Raw genomic sequence first — 16,594 nt, 5'->3', positions numbered from 1 at the left:
GTCGTGACCCCTTTGGCAGTCAAATGACCCTTTCACAGGGGTCGCCTAAGACCATCCTGCATATCAGATATTTACATTACGATTCATAACAGTAGCAACTTTACAGTTATGAAGTAGCAACGAAAATAATTTTATGGTTGGGTCACAACATGAGGAACTGTATTTAAAGGGCCAGAAGGTTGAGAACCACTGATCTAGAGGAAGTGGCCCGCCCACCAAGAGCTCCTGAGGGTCCCCGGCAAGACCCCCTGAGCAGCCCCTTACCCCTCAAAACAATAAAAGTGTCAGCTGACTTTCCTGAAAAAAAAAAAAGTATTTCTGTAAACTAAGACTCAGTAAAAAAGTAAAAATTAAGCAACAGCCCTAACCGGTTTGGGTCAGTGGATAGAGCATCGGCCTGCAGACTGAAGGGTCTAGGGTTCGATTCCGGTCAAGGGCATGTACCTTGGTTGTGGGCACATCCCCAGTAGGGAGTGTGCAGGAGGCAGCTGGTTAATGTTTCTCTCTCATCGATGTTTCTAACTCTCTATCCCTCTCCCTTCCTCTCTGTAAAAAATCAATAAAATATATTTTTTAAAAAAAATTAAGCAACAGACTGAGAGAAAACATTTCTACCAAACATTTAAATGCAGAATATTAGGATATTAGAAGAGGTCTTAGAGAACTTCAGCCAAACAAAGGAATAGAGAGTAAAGAATATGAGCAGGACATTTATAAATGAATAGCTAGCAGGCCACAAATCTCCTTTACACCAACTCTCCCTGGAACAATCTGCTACTTTATATATTTGTGTTTAAAATCAGTGTTTCTAAAAGCTGGGTTTCATTCTTTAGTGTTTTTTTTTTTTTTAATCAGTGCACAGCTATGATTGTATCAGATTTATGGTCATAAATCTCTTCAGCAGTGAGGGCAACATTGAAAGACACCCTCTGAAGAGAGACACTTGTGACTAAAGGTAGGTGACCACAACAAATGAGCAAAAGGTTCCAATGAACTGTACTATCCTAACCTTTAAAGAGTAATCATGTTATTACTTACGCAATTATTAAATAAAGGAGAGGCCTGATGCATGAAATTCATGCAAGGTGCTTGGCCCTCACAGCCCTGCCCACTTGTTGTTCTGGAAGGTTGTTCTGCCTCCAGTCTAATTAGCATATTAGCTCTTTATTATACAGGATACAGGCCTGGAAGGAAATAGCCTGAATGGCACGGCAGATGCCGTAGGAATATGGACATCGTTTTCTCTCTAGCCTTTCTTCCTGAAGTCGTCCCCAGTCACATGATATCTTGATGCCTCCCCACCCGGTGGCCCCAGCGAGCCGTTTCTCTGTCCTGGGGCCTTCACCCAACACCTCCGTCCTCAGGACCCCTTCCATCTGCACACTGATATTTTCCTCAGATAGTACCTTAAGGGAACCAGACATTCACATCTCACAGGCAAAAAAAGTTTTTTACATGTGCTTTTTGCCTTGTTTCAAATAATGCCCTGAATTTTACAATAAGGAAATTATTTAAGCATTTAAAAGCTGACAGTTGTAGCAGCAAACTGTGGCAACCAGGGGTCCCCAACCGTGGCTATGTCCCCTGCCCAGCCCCAAGGGCACCCTCTGTGTTGGCCCCCGGGTCCCCCTGTGAGGCGGAGCACGTGTCCTCCACTGGCCGCCGCTCTGGGCTGCGTCTGGGCTCCTGGGCTCCTGACTTTGAAGTCAGGTTTCACTCTCTGACGAAGTCATTGCTGAAGGCGACCCTTGTTACTAAAATAACTTTCCACGAAATACTCTGAAAGCAGCTTCTTGACTGTAAATGCCCCTGTTATAAGAAATGCTGTGTTTGTGTGTGGTTACAGCTTGTGTAACCGACTCCCCTGACTCCCCTGGGTTCTCAAGGTGAAAATGGCTCGTTTTCTGTCATTTCCCAAACCTGACCTTCTTTCGCTATAATGTGGCAACGTCTCAGTTCTTTAAAGTCTTTTTTTCTCCAAGTTCTCGTGAATTAACAGTTCCTGTTTTTCTGAAGCGCTAGCTGACCCCGTATGTGCGTTAGGCTTGAAGTCTCCCTTGCTCAGTAACCAGGAACCTCTACGAAAAGTCCCCGCAGAAAACGTGACCTGCTGGCCACATGGCGGAGCCGCTGCCTGGCTCTGTGACTGCGCAGAACGTACTCTCGTACTCTCCGGGAGAGAGGGGAGGAGAGGGGCGGGAGGGTGACGCTGTGTAAAGTTCCCACCTGGGGGGCGGGAGTCTGGGGTGAGGTGAGCCTGCTGTCCTCACATGGGGCCCTGGCTCAGCCGCCCACCCAGGGGCAAGCCCCAAAGCCCTGCATGGGGACCCACGCGAGGCAGAGCCTGTCACAGCAAAGATGAAGCCGTGTTTTTTTGTTTTATTTTGTTTTGTTTTGCCTTTCCTTTCCTTTCCTTTCTTTTCCCCCCAAAGCAAATGTAAAGACCAAATGTTGGTTTTGAAGCTCTTTGTTTCTGCAGTTCAGGGGACATAACACAAGAGCATTTCATTCACTCAAACCAAACATGACTTTCTGCATTGGGGTGGCTCACTCATCTACGGGCAGCAGACGAGACCTGAGTGGACAGTCCACCTGTACCGGACCCGATGGGCGACGGGCGCCCTGCAGTGTGTGCAAAGGTGCTCACTGTCTCCATCTCCTAGAGTCACTGTGAGAGAACCACACGGGGCTCGAAGCAGACATGTCTGAAGGCGAGAAGTCAGAGATTAAGGTGCCTCAGGGCCTTGCTCCCTCTAGAGACTCGGTTCTGCCTCCACCTGCCTCCAGTGGTTCCTTGGCTGGGGCAGCATCACTACAATCCTCACATGGTATCCCCTGTGTGTGTGTGTGGGAGGGGGGCTGTGTGCAAATGCCCCCGTCTTGAAAGGACCCCCGTCATATGGAATAGGAGCCACGGACTCCAGTAGGCGTCATCTTAACTAATTACATCTACAATGACTCTATTTCCAAATAGGTCTCATTCAGAGTCATTGGCAGGGGTAGGACTTCAGCATAGCAATATCGGGGAGACGCAATTCACCCCATAACACACGCAGAGGCCGCAAGGATGGCTCACAAAGTCTGGGCTCCCGCTCATTCTTCCTTTCCTTTCCTCTGCCTGCCTGTCCCGCAAACCCATTCCCCTGGAATAAGCTGCCTCAATGAATACAGGCCCTTCGCTTCCTTCTCCATCAGAGCAATGTGTATGCTAGAAAGAGGCAAGTGAAAGGCTGTTAAAAGTGTGGCATTCCAGGCAGCTCAAAGCCCTGCTGCTTACGTATACACAGATTTTGTAACTTAGTAATCCACACATGAAACCTATATGTGCATGTGGACTAATGTCACCCTAATAAAATTTAATTTAAAAAATTAAAAAAACAACAACACAAAAACCCTGCTGCTAATCAAAACGCTCCCATTGGGAAGGTCCCTGGCCTGGGAAAGGAGCGGCTGGCGCCCGTCCTCTCAGCCCCCGGTGCTCAGGGACAAAATCCAGGAAGCCCCGCAGGCCCAGGCTGAAGGGACTGCTGTCTGCTGAGCTGCTGGGGCGGTAGAACTAGTTGGCCCGGGACTCTGGCGCCCTCACTCGTTGGCTCTGTGACCTCAGGCCCTGCTTCTTCTGAGAAAATGGGGATCCTCATTCAGGGTTGTTGGGTGAGCTCCAGCCGTGCCTGGCCCAGGGGTGTTTGTGGTGTCACCCGCCACAGCAAGAGCACCCATTTCACCAGGGAGGTTTGCTTACTGTAAAAGAATTCTGAGATGAATTCTGTGAACACCCAACATCCATATCCTCGTCCCTCTGTCTGTAAATACAATTTGGTGTTGGGGGTCTGGGACTCTCATGAAATACGGCATCCACGTCACCGCTCACCTGTCTGGCCTCGTCTGCTTTCCAGATGGTCACCTGGGAATGAAGTCCAGCCCCAGGGATCATGTCTCAGAACAGCCTGACCCTGATGCTGGCAGCTCACCCCTGTCCCCCTGGGCTCCACTGGGACAGAGAGCCCACGCTGTGCCTTTCCTGCACCCAAGGGCCTGTCCACTGTCCCCTTGACCCTTTCCCCCAGGATGGGGAGAGGGGGCCTCCACTTGAACCCTGTGGACCCTGAGAAAGAAGATACCTATTAAAAATGGCTCCTGGTGGTTAACTAGCTTCAAATTAAAAAAAAAAACAAACAGCCATTTCTACACAGGGGCCTCTCATGCAAACTGCACTTCAGGGAGAAGCCTGCACTGAACTGCCTGCGGCCACTGTGTTCCTGCCACCAGAGCCAGCCCTTAGGAAGGAGCCCTGGAATCCTGTTTCAAATAGGACTGAGCCTTTCTCCACCCAACAGGAGCTATGCAGCTATCCCACCGAGCAATCACAGCAGCTCATTTCTGACCATCAGGAGAGGGCCTTTTAGACCAATCAAACCTCGAGGATTTGGAGTCCTCATCTGCACGAGGTTGAGCCAACCTCTAGGAGCGGGGACTTCTGTCTGTGTAAGCCAGTGTCCCTGTGGCTGGTGGAGTGCGCTTCTCCTTTCCAGTGAAGCCTGAAGGGGATGCCTCCCTAGAGCAGAGCGGGCAGAGCAGTGTAGGCCAGAGCAGGCTGGCACAGAGCAGAGCAGACCACACCAGAGCGGGACAGGCCACCTCGGAGGGTAGCAGAGCTGTCCAGCCAGAGCGGCCTGGCCCTGGGCCGCCTTCACACCCAGGCTGTCTCATAATTGAGCTATTTTGTAGTAAATAAAATTTCCTTCTTCACCGCACCCCAAATCGGGGATTCCTATTGGCGTTGCAGTGGCACCACGGCCACCCGTTGCCATTCCGGAGGTGGGCAGCCCCGAATGCAGGGCTGCTGTGCTTGGAACATGCGAGCCAGTTCTCTCGAGAACAGCCAAAACGATTGTGGTAGTGTTTGTGGAAACAGTAGGCTTGATGATTCCAAAGGCTTTGATCTGCGTGTGGTCTAGGAAAATACTATCCAGCAAGGCCAGAGTTGGACCCCTTGTAGATCGAGGTGTTTGGGATGAAGGCAGGAACTCTATCTCTGTCTTGAGCTGTGCACCCTCCAGTTCTTCAGAGCCTCAGTCTGCTCATCTGCAGCCTGGGCTGACCACGCTGGCCCTCGGCGGGGGAAGAGGGAGTTCAACACGTTACCGCTGTGAAGCAGCCGGCACGCGCCTGGCCCATGAGAGGCCGCATAAATATTAGACTCAACGCTATGGCTGCCAGGAGCCTTTCAAAATGGAATGGATTCACTGCCTGCATTGCAGGCTGCATGGTTCACCTCCCCTAAGACCTGCAGGAGATATAAGCTAAAACACCCCCGTGAGAAGCAAGGGGCCCCTCTTTCCCCCAGCAGAGCAGGGAGTAACTGCAATCATGTGTTTAATTGGTTTGCTCAGATAATTCTGGAACACTCCATTTCCTGCAACATGGAGAACAATTGTCCCCTGTGATGCCTTCGAGGTGGGCAGAGAAGGTGACATTGGCTCTGGGGGAGACAGCGGTTGGGAGCCTCCAGGCTGGCAGTCACCTCGCAGTGGCTGGGTGGCAGTCTGCCTCATCCTACGCTTCCCTCTGCCCTCTGGGGACTTCACAGGGACGGCCGCACAGAGACAGCCACGACTGTCAGGCCCAGCTCAGCGGCGCCAGCTTGCCAGCTCGCCAGCTCGAAAGGCAGATCTGAGGCAAATGAAATGCACCCGACCCACAGGCTCAAAGATATGACTGTGCATAAACAACTGAAACAACAATTGTGGAGAGCAGAGCCCTCAAATGCACTAGAGCAGTGGTCAGCAAACTCATTAGTCAACAGAGCCAAATATCAACAGTACAATGATTGAAATTTCTTTTGAGGACCAAATTTTTTAAACTTAAACTATATAGGTAGAGACATTGTTATTAACTTAATTAGGGTACTCCTAAGGCTTAAGAAGAGCCACACTCAAGGGGCCAAAGAGCTGCATGTGGCTCGCGAGCAGACATTTGCTGACCACGGCACTAGATGTTTCAGGTAACCTGCTGCTAGTACCTAATGACCGGCGGTCCAAGGGCTAGCTAGTCTGCCAGGAGCTCTTCCATCACGAGGGGTTGTGGGGAGGAGAGAGGATGGCTGAGTCTGACTCATTACCCACCCCCTATGTGTAGGGGGTCACAGCACACATTTGATTGTGTGATACGTTTTGTTGCCCTTTCATCCACATCAGTGAAAGCTTGCAGCCAGATGAGCTGTCCCTACATAGTGAGCTGTCCCTACGTGCTAGACACTGGCAACCTGCGGGCAGTCCCTGGTGGAGGCCACAGGGCTCTGCTCTTATCTGCACTCATCCACTTCAGGTCAAGTTGTAACAGGGATACCTCTCCGACTTGCGGATGCTGTGCCGTTTTACGTGTTATGTTAGAGAATATATGGGCCAAATCTAGAAGATGAAACTAAAAATGATGTCAAGTTCTACCGAGGTTAAAAAGCAAGCAACAAGTCAGCTTCTCAAATGCAAAACGAGAGAGATGTGGCTTCACACCGGTCCCCACACAGGCAGGGAAGTCGGCCTGACGGTGGGTATAGTGCTGGTCCAGCGATGGGCGTGTTGGCCAAAACCTCAGCCTAGTGTTCAGGACAAGGGAGGCCACTGCCCATGTAAACAGGGACATCAGAAATCTGACATTTGTGCCGCAGAGAGCAGCCCAGGCTGAAGGCTGCTGGTCCCCTCGCTGCCCGCTGCGTCTTTCAGGAACTGAGGGAAGAAGGAGCAGCCTGAACCTGAGGCGGTGCCTGCACAGCTGGAGGGCTCGGTGTGGGTGAAGCCGGGCTTGTGTTGTGACTCAGCAGGTTGGAAGCGGAATGATTGCTCAATGACTATTACTGAGTGTGTTGAGTTATGGCCGTAATAATTGTGGCTGTGAGGAGTGGCTTTGGGGGGCAGAGCTAGGTCCAAAGTGTGCAAAAGCCAGAACACAAGCTGGGTCATTCACGGAGAATTTCAGCACGGGCTTTGCTGTGCTGTCTCCGCAAGGAGAGAAGGGGTTAAATGTAGATTCGGCCCCCTCAGGGGCTCAAGTAGAGGGACTGCTGTGGAAAGCAGTGCCTTCGAACTGGAGTCAGGGTTGTTGGGCACCTCCTCACATGTACAGAGGGTCAGAGAGGCTAGGGCTCCCCGACTCTCTTGTGGACACAGATATCGAGGGGAGACGGACTCTCGCTAGCTGTCCTATCCATCCAGGGAAAACAAAGCAAATGCATATACCTACTCCTGTCGGATCGCCACTCAAATGCCTTCTCATCAGAGGAAGTCGAGCCCACCCCAGACAAGAGAGGCCCCCCCCTGCACCACCGGCACACCTCCTCCCACAGCCTCCTCACAGCCATCTGCTTATCAGCTGCCTCCCTCAGTCTCCATAAACATTTGTTGAAGAATGAATAAATGAATGAATGAGTGAATGAATGAATGGACAATAGAACCTCTTTCCCCAGGGTTCTACAGCTAATGCTGCCCCAGGGCTTGCAGGAAACGAACCTCAGAGGCAGGACTGCGTAATTCCTGGGAGGCCAAAGCTGGCATGAACAGGCCACTGTGGGGGTGGTGGTCTGGGCGCCGAGAAAGGCTACTACAGTCAGGGTAAATGGCAAGAAGGCATCGGTCCCCACTAACTGCTAACACTGCTGAATACCCAGGATGTGCAACGCTTTTCTAAGAATTCTTCATGCAGTAACTCCCTCCCTCCTCAGAGCAGCCCTCTGCGGTAATGATGCCCGTGCTCCTATCTCAGCCTGGAGACCGAGGCCAGCAGGAGCTGAGCCAGTTGCCACGTCGTGGGTAGATGGCTGGGCTCCAGCAGTGGCTTCAGCACCCTGCCGTGGCCTCCCACCGATGCCGCCCCATGGGACTGGAGCGAACAGCACGGCTCCTGGGGGAGTGGCCAGGAGCAAGTCCTGGGCCCCACAGTCCAGGGGCTGCCCGCCAGGGACCAGCCTGTTGCTGCAACAAGGCCCTTCCTTGTGGTCTAGCCCTCCCAGGGCTGACCTCTGCACTGGGCACAGGGGGACAATACTCCTAAAATACAATATTTCCGTTTATTCTGAAATCAGAAGAAAACACCAAATACAATGAACATGAATATGTAATAGTGAATCCGGTCTGGATAACATTCATTTGTGTACTAAGACGGTCATAACATGACTGTCTCCTCAGGAGGAAAGGGCCACGGAGGCAAAGCCCTGGGGCCACGGAGATCACTTGCCCTTATACCGGAGGCAGGTAAGGCAGCTCCACACGGGAGGACCCTGACACCCTAACACACCCCTTAGCGGACCTACAGGCTGAATACCAACTGCATCCTGTCCTCAGGGCCCTAACTGTGCCACCAGGTAATGAGGTGTGTGGTTTCTCCTTCTCTGGCCTTTGATCAGGTTGAAGTATAGGAATAAACCCTGTCCCTGGAACCTGAGCCCCTTGTACTGCAGCGACTCCACCCTTTGCTGCACTGCCTCCCCCTGCTTTGAAGCCAGGCCTGGACAGGTCCCTGGCTGCTCCACTCCCAGACTAAGTGAGGTCACATTTGCAGAGCACCCAGAGCAGAGCCTGGTGCCAAGCAAGCACGCCATAAATGAGGCAGTGTTTGGATGATCATTATATTATTGGATACGTGATAAATATTTGCAGAAAGCATGAATAAAAAGAAATTCTACTTAGACATAACACCAAAATCAAACAATGATTTCTGCCCTTTGAATGCCCTCCTCCCAGTTGTTCAACAGCCTTGAAGCCAGGGATCCGGTCTCTACACCCCCCTGACACTGCCGGTGAGAGTCAGTGGTTATTTCACAGAACGGACCCTGGTCACAGAGGGGCCGAGGAATGGTCCCCAAGTCTGCAGACAGGACTGAGAGTCCAGTTGTCTTCAGGAGCACCCTGTCAGGGGACTGCCTGTTGCCCATCCATATCCATTTCCTGTGTTGTCAGGGGCAGCAACGTGCCCAGTTAAAAATGCCATTTCCCAGGCTCCTTGACAGAGAGCGCAGTCCATGAACGACGGAGACTGAGAGCCTTCGCAGGGGATTCTCGGAAAGGTCCTCAAGGGAGCCTGACACCCAGAGTACTTAACATTTTATCGTCCCCAGCCCACCCCACCCCGCCCCTTCCCCTCCGTATGGAATGCAGTGTGATGGCTGGAGCTCCAGCAACTTCCTTGAAACCATAAGACAACTCTGAGGAAGGAAGCCAATGCTAAGACGGCAGAGCAGGGAGATGGGCGAAGGGCTGCCTGTTGACCCTCGCCCTGGGCAGCCTGCCTTCTATCTTTTCTGTCTGAAAGAAAGTAAAGCTGACGCTGGTTGGACACACTGCTGTTGTTTAAAGCTTTTATTTATATCCAGCTGAATTGTGGCTGCCTCCCTCACACTCTGTGATTTGACCATTGAGAACAGCTAAAATGGTACATTCCGGCCCTCATTAAAAATGCCAATATTTTAAGTACGATACATTTTTGAAAGGACAGGGTGGGGGAAGGGCTGGAAGTCTGTAGCAGAAGCCCTCACCTGCAGGATGGTCAATCCCGAAAGCAAAAGATAAGCAGGAATGGATGAGATTGGCCATAGTCATTAGCTTTTCCAATTATAGAAGATGCAATAAAACCCATTTTAAAAAGTCAACCTTGGCCAGTGGCTCAGTTGCTTGGAATGTCGTCCCAAGAAGTTGCAGGTTTGATTCCTGGTCTGGGCACATACCTAGGTTAGGGTTCTATTCCCATTTAGGGGGGCAACTGATTGATGTTTCTTTCTCACATCAATGCTTCTCTCTCTTTCCCCCTTTCATCTCTCTCTAAAAATCAATAAAAAACATATCCTTAGCTGAGGATTAAAAAAATCAGAGGAATCCTCTGAGACCAGCCACGCCTGCTGCCAGCTCCTCGTCCGGGCGCCCTACTTCCTTCCGACCTGGGTTGACTTCCCTTTCCTGAGCTCTGTGGTCTAACCAGAACCCTCCCGCACCAATGAGGAGCCCAATCCCTCCCTGTAGCCCTGGGCTGAGCCCCCCGCCCCCCCAACTGCCCACCCTCAGCATGTGGCAGAGAGAACCCTCTGGGGTGTGGCACAGGGGAAAACTCCCCACATGTGAGCACCAGTTACAACTGACCGGCACATCATGGCGAGGCTTGGCACTCCACTCCCAAAGTCTCCGAAGGAGAGGTATGAAGCACCGGCTGCCTTCCTTTGCCAGGTCAACACCAGGGAGGGCAGCTGAGCAGAATGAGTGTGTTGATTTGGCTCCAAGCACTTCATGAACTGGCAAGGGAGGGCCAAATTATGTGCACTGTGGTTTTAGTTTGAAGTGTCTTATTTAATATTTTCAAGATGAGTCAGCTCCATGAACTGTGATGATTTTCAAATAACCAGAAGTTGACTGTAGCTGGCTGTAGACAGGAAGCGTGAGTACTGCTTCCACCCTGGGGGCAAGCCTGAGGCTGGGGTCCTGGTTGTTCGGCCTGTGGCCTCAGTCTGCTGAATCACACCCAGAACTCACCTCTGCTGTTTCTCTGACTCCACTCCCATGCTGAGGGTGAGGGCCGTGCCCACCCCTGATGCATCTTTGAAAAAGTTGTCCTGCCTGATACACTTGCCTGGGAATCCTGGACCTCAAGGGAGTCTAGTAACCAGCCATCCTTCCTCTTGTCCAGGGTGTGTGTGTGTGTGTGTGTGTGTGTGTGTGTGTGTGTGTGTTGGGAGGTAAAGGTAGTCACAGAAAGTTACTGTCATGCAGTTGGGCTGAATAAAATTGGAGCTGTTCTATTGTAAGGATATTGCTGATGACAGTGATGGTGATGATGATGGTGATGATGGTAATAATGACCATGATGATGACGGTGGTGATGATGATATGATGATAATGGTGATGATGATAGTGATAGTGGTGATGACGATGGTGAAGGTGATGGTAACTGTGATATTGTGGTGGTGATAATAGTGATGATGATGTGATGGTGATGATGGTGATTGTGAGGATAATGTAATGGCGATGACTATCCTGACATCTGGAACCCCAGGAGAGAGCCAAGAAGCATTTCCCATTTACCGGATCAATAACTGTCTTGCAAAGGTGAAACACACCATGGAATTGATGACACAAAAGGGCTCTCTGTCAGGGGCATGAGAGGTAATGCCTATGGATGCCCGGAGGGCAGAGCCCAGGTAGAGATACAAATGTATTTGTTACATTTCTGAGTCAGTGAATATGTACTTCACAATTATTGAGGCTCCTGTAACTCATGTGCTAAACCAGGGGTGGGGAACCTTTTTTCTGCCAAGGGGCATTTGGATGTTTATAACATCATACATGGGCCATACAAAATTATCAACTTAAAAATTAGCCTGCTATATTTGGTCAAACATTTCATTAACCCACTCCTAATGCCTTGGCAGGGCCAGACCAAATGATTTCTCGGGCCTTATATGGCCCATGGGCCGGATGTTCCCCACCCCTGTGGCAAGCAATCATCACTGATCATCACAGGAACCCACGAGGCAGATCCTATCACCAGTCACATTTCACCATGAGGAAGGTGGGACAGCAAGAAGTTAAGTAACTTGTTCAACATGAGGCTAAGTTCACCACATGGCAGCAGTGGTGGAGACACCTGTCAGGTACCATGGAAGCCTACCAGCAGGAAGTCAGGTGCTGGTGAGGGTAGAGTGAAGACAGAGCGAGCAAGCCAGAAGATGGTCCCTAGGCTGAGGGTGCCTGACCACAGGGCTCTGGGCAACTTCCAGGTGTCCTCAAACTGTCAGCACTTACTTTCTGCAGAGATGCCCTGTAAGCATCTGCTCAGTTGCTCTCAGAACGCTCCCCTCTTCCCTTGCTGCCCATCCACACTCAGCATTGACTCTTCTCGATGGTTGGGGAAATGACAAAGCAGATTATATAATAAATGCTCTATTTTCAGACATGCTCATGGCCTCATTTCTGGCCTTTTACAATAACTCTCCCTCCTGATTACAAAAGTAATAATTTCAGTTTACCACAGGCTTTTTCCTCGTGGGTAAGAGGTGAGTCAACCCCCAGCCTCCATACAACGGCCCGAATTCTACATCAAGGAAGACGTTCGGTGTCTAGGATAAAGTCAGCACCTCAAGCTACTGCCCAATAGCGTTTATCCGGGAGAATATGATGACACGGGACATGGGCATCAACACACACCCAACCCCGGCGATCTCCGAAATGGGGGCGAGGAAGTGCTCGTGTGGGAAGCACTGAGGCACCACCTCAGGACGGCAGCCACCCTTCACAGGCCCCAGGAGAGCAGGGGATTTGGACTCAACCCATAGTCATCCAAGCACAAAACCCAGTCCTGAGTGGGTCCAACCGAACTCAATGGGGGGACGCATTCAAACAGGACTGCATTTGGCCCTGAGCTGCATGCCTGCAAACCCCAGCTATTTTATCTTATTTTATTTTTAATTTCCTTAACACTTCTCTCACTTTATAGATAAGAGTAAGGTTCGAGGAAGGTAATCCTGCTCTCTGATTTCGAGGGGGCCATCTCCCACCCTACACACACGTGCAGAGCTGCCAGCTAGAAGCTCAAGCCCTGAGCGCCTCTCCCACTTGGCCCCTCCCTCAGTGGGTGTGACGTCACAGGACCCCAGATGCAGCTTCAGCCCTGAGCCACCGCAGCCTGTCATAAACTCTGCATTTTTTTCCTTAGCAAACTGTATACTCAACCTAAAAATCACCACCATCTGCTAGAGGAGCTGGTGCTAGCCTGGGGACTGTTAGCAACGGGACCTCTGAGCTGGGACCAAACACCTGGGGGGGAGGGGGCACCCAAACAGGGGAGGCGTCCAAAGTTGATTTTAACCAAAGAGCCCAATAGCCAAATCTTCCTGGAGGGGGCAGCCAGCCAGTGTGCTGTGCTGGGGGTGAGCAAGCCTTTTCTTAGCTGCTCCGAGTTCAGAAGCTGGGTGCTGACTCATTATTAACCCAGGAAGCCCACGCTCTCAAATGACTGTACTGAAAAAGTGCCGTCATACCCTGCTCACTGATGTGCAGCTTTTTAAGCAAATTCAAAATTGTTTATCATAAGGTCTTTATGACATTTTAACCGATCTCATTTACAGTAACTGGAACGACGTTTAAATAAATATATATTTCCCGTATTTTACTTGACAGTCAAACTAAGCCTGATCAGAATAGTAACAGTTTGAGAAACACACACATCAAGGTCAGCGCAGGCCTCCACAACTCAGCCGCCTTGTCCTCACCCCTGCTCCAGCCCCCAGCAGTTTTTCTTTCTGATTCCGCTACAGTTTGTGATGTTCAGTGCTAAGGGAAAGGAAAAGACGCACAGTAGGTTCCCAGAATCATTCCTATGCCTTTGGAGAGGGGAGCCAACATGCTGCCTCTCCCTGGTAGTTCCTGCAGCTCAGACCATGCGGCCAGAAATTGCTAAAGGCAGTTTCCTCCAGCTCAGAGAGGCGGAAGCACCGACCTCAGCACCCCGGGCCAGCACAGACCCCCACCCCCACCTCTGAGCTCCACCGTGGCTCACACAGGACCTCCAACAGCTTAGCTTCTCTTCCAGGCAAGCATCTCTGTCTCCTCCAAGCCGACACACTATATGACAAGCATCTACGTTCTCACAGCTGCCAACTCAGAAACTTCCCCCACAACCAGGCTAAATACAGTAGCGATGGGGGTGGGGACAGAGGCAGCCACTTCTCTAAAACGCAGGCTCCTCAAAGTTTGAATGAAACACAGTGTCCACGCCAAACGCCAGCAGCTTTGACACAGCAGAGACTCTCCAGCAGAAATGGTGATAAAAATGACAGAAACATACTCACCAGGGAGAGGTGATGGCTCCACCTTCCAGGAGCGGGCAGCAACGACCAGGAGGCAGCCACCGGTTCAGGCACAGCCGGCCTGGAAAATCTGTTTGAAACTTAAAAAGCAACGGCCATACAGTCACTCATTTCCCTCCAATCCCAATGATGTCCGCACAATTGAGCCAAAAAAAAAAAAAAAAAAAGAAGAAGGAAGAAAGAAAAGAGGCACAAACCTCAGTCTTCATTCTCATTGGAACGAGGTGACTCATGCTGACTCACAGCCACCACTTCCTCTCCCGACATTCTCTTCATTCTTGTGAGCTGGCTGGCCGTTCCCAGGGTCTGTGCAGCCCTTCCTGGAAGGACAGCCTTCCTGGCCCCTGGAGACCCAGGCCTCACATGTCGCCCCAGGGGTGAGGCTTTATTTGGGACCTTTGAGAACAACTGAAAAAATGACATCTGACTCTCATGTGCATTGGAATTTCAAACATACACTGACAGTTTGAAATGCACCACAAAGCTCATGTGTGAAACTCTTGTGCTTCTCCAGGCATTTCAGGGAAGGGAGAGGCGTGGGAGAGTGTCTTGCTCTTTAAGGTTGGGCTTACTGCTTCCTTTGGCATATCTTCCTCTAATGCGATGAATCGTGATCTCTTCAACACTGCTTTCATGGATGGTCTTTGGTGCAATTCAACGCCAATAGGAATTCTTAATTTGGGGCGCAGTGAAGAAGGAAATATATCCAGTGCAAATACCTTAATTGTGGAACAGCTCAGTGATGAAACAGCACAGCTGTGAGTGGCCCTGTGGGAGGTGGCCCTCAGGCCAGGCTGCTCTCCTACGCTTTGGTCCACGGCAGGGACACACAGTCTTTAGTCTTTGGTGAACAGGGAATGTGTGCTATCCAAGCCGGAAGAGAGCTGACCTGTCTTATATAGACAGATGTCCCCACCCCTGGTCCCAGAATGGTCTGTCTTCATGCAAACGAGGATGTTTGATTGGTCCGAAAAGCACTGTCCTGATTGGTCAGACTATAGCAGCTCTAATTGACCACTGAAGGTGCTGATGGGAATGTGGCTGCACAGATCCAATTGGAGGGGGGAAGTCTCAGTCCTAGTGGTTGGAATAGGATCCCAAGAACTCCTTATGAGGGCTGGCTCAGAGGCCAGGAGCACAGGGCGGGCAGGCGGGTTGGCACAGGCTTCTCCCTGAAGTGTGGCTTGCAGGCGAGGCCCCAGTTTAGAAATGACTGCTAGACTGTTTTTGAATTTTAGCCCAGTTCGCCACCAGGAGCCCTTCTTAGTAGGCACCTTCTTTATTGGGGTTGACAGCTGTTTATTAGGAGGGCGTGTGCCCTGTTTTCAGGACTAAGTGACTTACCAAATACTTTCTATCCGTCTTTTAGACTTCAAGAATATGCTAGATTTAAATATTAAGAGGTATAAACAACTGAACTTTTAAACATCATTGATGAATATTTCCCTGCAAACAGAGTAGCCACTGCCTCCCAGTTTTCTTGGGCAGGATCCCAGGAGGCAGCCTCCCAGCACTTCCCACATTTGTAAATTATGAGGAGCATCCACGGGTGCTCACATTCTCTGAGGCCAGAAAGGCAGCTGTGCCTGCATCGGGCCAGTCAAGGTTTCTGGAGGGTGACACACACAGAACCTCTGGGCTTACCGCCTGCTGCTGTGTGGGCCACACTCTGACACGCTTCAAGCCCAGAGAGCAGATCAGGTGGTTACTTTGTGGAGGGGCACACACGTGTGCGTGCAGCGGCCTTCCCCCTTGAGCGTCAGTAGACTTGTCTTCACTTACGGCTGGGTTCATTGTAGGAGAAAATACTTGCTTACTGCTGTGTATCGTAGATCTTATAACGGGAAAATAGGTGCATTTGCTATAAGATCATACCAAGTACTTTAAGTTCCCTGTGAAAGTTGTACTGAATGAATCAAATGGCCAAATAGTCTTATTTCTTGCAGTGTTTTTTTTGAGGGGGCGGGGGTTCCAGGAGAGTTGAACCCATTGGCTTTTCTGGAATGTAGACATATCTTTGCTGCACAATTCATTGCAGTGTGCTTTCTTGAGGGATGAGTGGGAGTGGCAGTGGGGCAGCGGCCCCCCAGCAGCTGAGGGGCACAGTGAGGCAGCCGGTCCGGCAGTGCCGAGAGAGGCATGCGTGGTACCAGGACCTGCAGGGGCCATTGGATGGGGGTATGTGTGCTACTTCAGCCCTGTGTGTGGAAAGTCAGCCTTTGTTTATGAAGACGCACATTGTCCATTTATTAATCTCTGGAGGAACTCAACAAGCATTCATTTTAAAAACCACCAGGAGCGAATTTTAAAACTTTGGAACAGTTGGGAAATGTGGGCTCTGAATGGCAGCCATATCCTCCCGCTGGAAACGCCCAGCCAGAAGCCTCATTCCTTTATCAGTGGCTTCTTCCACAGCAACGTTGCTACAGGGAGTCTTCCGGAACATTCCAGGGCAAGGCCTAAGGCATGAAACTGGGCCTCCTCCCAAAGCGGCAATTTGAGCCACCGCCTTGGCAGGTCAGGGGAACGGGCTCCATCCTACGGTGTCGGGCCGAACACTGGGTCTGAGCCCCGATGGACCGTCTACCCAGCGCTCTTCTCATTTGGGGCAGGAAGTGGCAGAGGGCATCAGCGTGAGATGTTCCCAATATATTCATACTTCCAGGACTTCACATGGAATGCTCCAGAGTGCATCCGCTTTAAGCTGGCTCATTCCTGCATGCTCCGCCAGAAAGTAAGTAACGATGCCAT

The 16,594-nt window shown here is 50.9% G+C and overlaps 1 long non-coding RNA gene across 2 annotated transcripts in view; it reads right to left on the bottom strand.

The window, feature by feature from the left end:
- LOC139019513 (uncharacterized) overlaps positions 1–14,575 on the bottom strand; it is a 55,658-nt gene extending 41,083 nt beyond the window's left edge. The window contains exons 1-2 of one of the 2 annotated variants that reach the window (XR_011473117.1): positions 14,041–14,575; positions 13,826–13,923 (exon numbers count right to left, since the gene is read on the bottom strand). This is a non-coding gene — a long non-coding RNA (uncharacterized lncRNA). The other variant, XR_011473116.1, reaches the window with a different exon arrangement.
- Between the last annotated feature and the right edge of the window lie 2,019 nt (positions 14,576–16,594).

The sequence above is a fragment of the Myotis yumanensis genome, unplaced genomic scaffold, assembly GCF_028538775.1.
Source record: "Myotis yumanensis isolate MYYU_CA2020_CCGP unplaced genomic scaffold, mMyoYum1.0.hap1 SCAF_11, whole genome shotgun sequence".
In the NCBI taxonomy this organism is placed as follows: domain Eukaryota; kingdom Metazoa; phylum Chordata; class Mammalia; order Chiroptera; family Vespertilionidae; genus Myotis; species Myotis yumanensis.
This window is presented reverse-complemented; position numbering and strand designations above follow the sequence as displayed.